Source organism: Sardina pilchardus, chromosome 3, assembly GCF_963854185.1.
Source record: "Sardina pilchardus chromosome 3, fSarPil1.1, whole genome shotgun sequence".
NCBI lineage: Eukaryota > Metazoa > Chordata > Actinopteri > Clupeiformes > Clupeidae > Sardina > Sardina pilchardus.
In genome coordinates, this window is record NC_084996.1 from 10921233 (window position 1) to 10926232 (window position 5000).

Below are 5000 nucleotides of genomic sequence, written 5' to 3' on the forward strand. Positions count from 1 at the left end.
GAGAGAGAGAGAGAGGGAGGAAGAGAGAGAGAGATCCTGTTTGTTTGTTTGGGGAAAAGAGGAGGTTTGGTTGCTGGAGAGCTAATGAGTTGCAATTAGACAGCTGCCAATTAAGGCTGACCACCCGACTGAAACGAAGACAACAGGGACAGAAGACGTGATGAGGAGAGATGAAATGAAACAAGGGAGGGGGAGAGAGAGAGAGAGAGACAAAGCAAGGAGGAAGTTTGACATGAAAAGAAGACGACAAACGGTGGAGGAGGGAGACAGAAGCACCGTGAACATGACCCACACACATCACAAGACCAGAACTATTCTGGATCGGAACAGTCTGTTCAGATCCCCCGGTAGCTTTGCACGGCGTGCTGTTGGCCTGTTTGATCGCGTGTGATTAGTGTGAGTCCCTCTCCTGGTTGCGGAGGGGTGCGGGTAACCGAAGGAAGACAACAGATGATGGGAGGCGAGGTTTTGGGATTGATTTGGGTCTATTTCAGGGGCTTCCCTGGCGTGATAATTGAATCTAAAGGAAAAACTTGACACATTCAACTTTGTACCACAAAATAGCTGCTGTTATTTTAGTGATATTGCTCAATCAGCCATCTGTTTCAAATGGGCATCGGGGTGTGTGTCGAAATGAGTCATATGCCTCTCCTTCTCTCTCTTTCCCGTTCACTACACCTCTCTCCCTCTGATTTTTTCTCTTTCCTTCTCTCTATCTCTTTCACTGTGTGTGTGTGTGTGTGTGTGTGTGTGTGTGTGTGTGTGTGTGTGTGTGTGTGTGTGTGTGTGTGTGTGTGTGTGTGTGTGTGTCTCTGTGTGTGTGAGTGAGTGCATGTGTGTTTCTGTGCTCACAAACCAACAGGGGTTGCTATATCTATTCCTCCCTGTGTCACAGTGAGTGTTCCACACAACCATCTGGCTCTCACTATTACAAGTGATGCTGAAGTAATAGTTAACTGCTTCTGTGCCAGACCCTTATACCCTTATACCCTTATCACCTCTCTCTCTCTCTCTTTCTCTCTCTCTCTCTCTCTCTCTCTCTCTCTCTCTCTCTCTCTCTCTCTCTGTCTATCTATCTATCTATCTATCCTGCTCTAATCTATCTGTCTAATTGCATCTCCTAATCTGATACATAAACTGTATGTTCCATCAGATTAGGAGAATGGGGTAATGCACACAGAAGAGCAGGCAACCACACACACACACACACGCACGTACGCACGCACGCACGCACGCACGCACGCACGCACACACACACACACACACACACACACACACACAGAGAGAGAGAGAGAGATAGGGAGAGGCGGTGGTGGTGATGGGGGGGTTGCCATGTTGCAACTTCATGACAAATCTTGAGTCACAATTCAGCATCATGAGGCAAGATGTTTGAAGGTGATGTGAATTTAAAAAAAAACCCTGAAAGATCAATAACCAGAAGCATTAAGAAATTCTCAGAGTCATTAATGGCCAGTGAAGTGAAAGTGAGTGAATCTGTTAGCTGAATAACTACAATCAGGTCCACATCAGATATGCATATAAAAATACAGATCATTTAAAAATGAATGATTTTCCACACCTGGGAGAATCTCCCTGAGTCTCCGTTCTAAACAGACACATGAAATTGATGAAATCTCCTCCGTGCTCCCACTTACTCTCAACCCTTAACTGCTTCTCGTTCCCCCTGGGCATCTCTCTCAGAAGAGAAGATAAAGTTAGACTTTATTGTCCCAGAGGAAATCTGTCTTCGACACATACGCACCGTAACAGCTGCTAAAATGCAGTAATATGCACACACACACACACACACACACACACACACACACACACACACACACACACACACATACGCGCGTGCACACACACACAATGCCCATTGTGCAATCACAGACTTACACCATCCAACAACCATTGTACAGCACATCATGTTACAATCAATAATATTTGTAGTCAAGGAGAGAGGGCTCATCAGCGTGGGGAGAAAGATTGTTTCCCGTCTTCACACACACACACACACACACGAGGCTGATGAAAGATGCCGCTGTTAGCAGCGCTACACTACATGTGTATTCATTAGTGCACTGGGTGAACTAGGTGTGGGGGAGCAGCAACCACAGTCCCTGTGGAGCGACTGTGTTGATGGTCAAGACAGGGGGTTGAGATAATGGTCAGTTTACCGTGACACCCGACATGCTGTGTTGCGATTGGTCAGTAATGAGAGACGCTACGTCTTGTAAGGTGGACGATGATGACACAGTGAAGTGGCTGACCTTCATGTGCCGCAGTGTTTCTCAGGACACGGCGAGGCTGTGCCGCGTTAAAGGGCCGAGCTGGAGATCAAAACAAACAACAGTCGCTCGCGCAGGCCCTGAGATTCTCAAGATGTTTAATCACTAAGTGCACTATGCTATTGATTGCACCATCAGGGCCTCTCTGGTGTTTGCATGCAAACTGGGAAGGATCTAGCGGCGGGCCGGCGTCCAGCTGTAGTGTACTCATGGTGAGCTTCTCCAAACACTTCGCCACAACAGAGGTCCACAGGCATTGTTCTCCGCTGGACAGGAGTTTGTAGGGACAGGTGTGATGATTGCCTTTTTCCATTGTGCTGGTGCGGTGAGGGCGGTGTGTGTGTGTGTGTGTGGGGGGGGGGGGGGGGGGGGGGGGTGATGTAGGAACTCACACTCACTCACACACACAGTAGGCTACTCTCTTTTACTCAAACAGATACACACACAGGCACACACACACACACACACACACACACACACACACACACACAAACTTCTCCCTTTCTTATAAGTGAGTGAGAGCGAGTGAGTGAAAGAGAGCAAGAGAGAGAGGGAGAGCGTGAGCGAATGAGAGAGAGAGAGAGAGAGGGGGAGAGAGAGAGAGGGAGAGAGAGGGAGCTACTTTCCTCCTCACTGGCCTGACGGCCCTTTTTTTAATTAGGCAAATTGAAAAGCTAGAATAACCATTTTCTTGATTGCTCATTATTTTGGCCACTTTGACATGAGGAATTAGTTGGGCTCAGGAGCAGGGCAAGTGGCTGTGTCCCTGGCTCGCCTCCCCGCTCGCTGGCCCCCCGTACTTTGCTGTGTTTTGCTGTTTTACTACGGTAATGTGCTGTGCTGTGGTTTTTTGGGAGGCTTTGTGTTACATGATACAGTGGGTTTGGGTTTTGCTCTACTGTGTTGTGTAACGCTGGTCAGTAAATGGCTGGCCTGTGTGTGTGTGTGTGTGTGTGTGTGTGTGTGTGTGTCTGTCTGTCTGTCTGTGTGTGTTTGAATGTGCATGTGTGTTTTTTTTCTGAATGTGTGCAATATGAGCATGTATATGTTTTTGTGCATGTGTTATTATTTATGTAGGTTTGGGTGTGTGTATGTGAGTGTGTATGCATTTGTGTGTGGTTTGAGTGCATGTGTGTGTGCGTGCGCGCGCGCGCGTGTGTGTGTGTGTGTGTGTGTGTGTGTGTGTGTGTGTGTGTGTGTGTGTGTGTGTGAGTGCGTGCGTGCGTGCGTGCGTGCGTGCATGCGTGCGTGTGTGTGTCTCCTGTATTCCATCATCCCATGAAACTGAAAACAGTTTGAAGTGAGCACACAGTGCTTGTTGCTTCTGCTACCTTTTGTGTTGTGTTTTCTCTCTGGACTCCATTCTGCTGCTTACAGATTTCTATTTCCTTTTTACGGCACATGCCATCTGCACTGCCTTGATAGACTAGCCTGTGTTTATAGTCTTCTGCGCTCGGTCACACTGTGTAATGTTCTTTTCGGTGCCGTTAATGTTATTATGTGATGTCGACACAACTGGCTCGGCGTTGGCCTGCTGTGGTGGGCTGCTTCTCGAGATTGTGGTTTTGTTTCATGGAATCCTGCGCTTTATTGTCTCAGGTGGGCTTGCTGCTCTGCACTCTGCCTGGTATAGTGTTGCTCCGTGCCATGCTGTGCTCTGCAGAGTCACGTCGTACTGTATGCTGTTTCTGTTTCTGTTCTGTTCCTGCACTGTGCTGTGTTGTGTTGTGCTTTTAGTGTGTTGCACTCCATCAGGTTGTGCCCTTATGGGTTTCTATTGCAATTGGTGTAACGCAAAATTTTATTGTAGCAGAAGAGTGTGAGACAGAGTGCTTGTGTTATTATGCTGCTGCAGTGTGCTGTGTGATTCTGTGCTGTGCCCATCTTCACTGTGTTGAGTTGTTGTGCTGTGCATGGACTGGGTTGAACTGAGCTGTGTTGAGTTGTTGTGCCGTGCATGGACTGGGTTGAACTGAGCTGTGTTGAGTTGCAGTCTGCTGTGCTGTGCCGTGTTGTACAGTACAGCCTTGTGCTGTTCTGGGCTCTCCTGTGTCCTATCTAATAGTAGAAGTGTTCAACCCTGTAGCCTATCATAGTCATACTCAATTGTAGTCAGAATGTGAGTCTGATGCTGCTCCATTGGGATGTGGTTATGGGGTGTGTTTCCACAGATACAGGGGAAAATGCCTCACTCAATTGGATAGACCTTATCAAATAGCTTACCGTGAGTGGTAGGAAGAACACCTGAACCTTGCTTCTTCTCCACAAATGCCCTAACATTGTTTTCTGGTTGTTGTTTTTTTTCTCAAAGATATTGCACTGTCAATATTTTGTACAACAAGTGATGCCGAAATCTAAGACGACGTTTATACATAGCAGGGTAGGCTATTTGTAAAAACTGATATTTTCCCTCCTTCATTTTTAAAAATAATTCCGTTCACATCGATACCAAAAGGTCAGGATGGGTGTCACAAACCTCTTGAGAAAACAGGTGGCCAATCAGATATTTCAAGCGTACAAGGGAACAACATGTCACAATGCGCTGTTTTCCCATGATTACAGTACATGCAAAAGTAAAAAACAAAGTTCTCCCACATCTCCTAGTTCGATTGGCATCCAGGCTAGTTCTGGGCTCTACTGTTGTGTCCTATCTGAGTGTTGTAGCCCAGTGGTCAGTCCTGTGCTGTTCTGGGCTCTACTGTGTCCTATAGT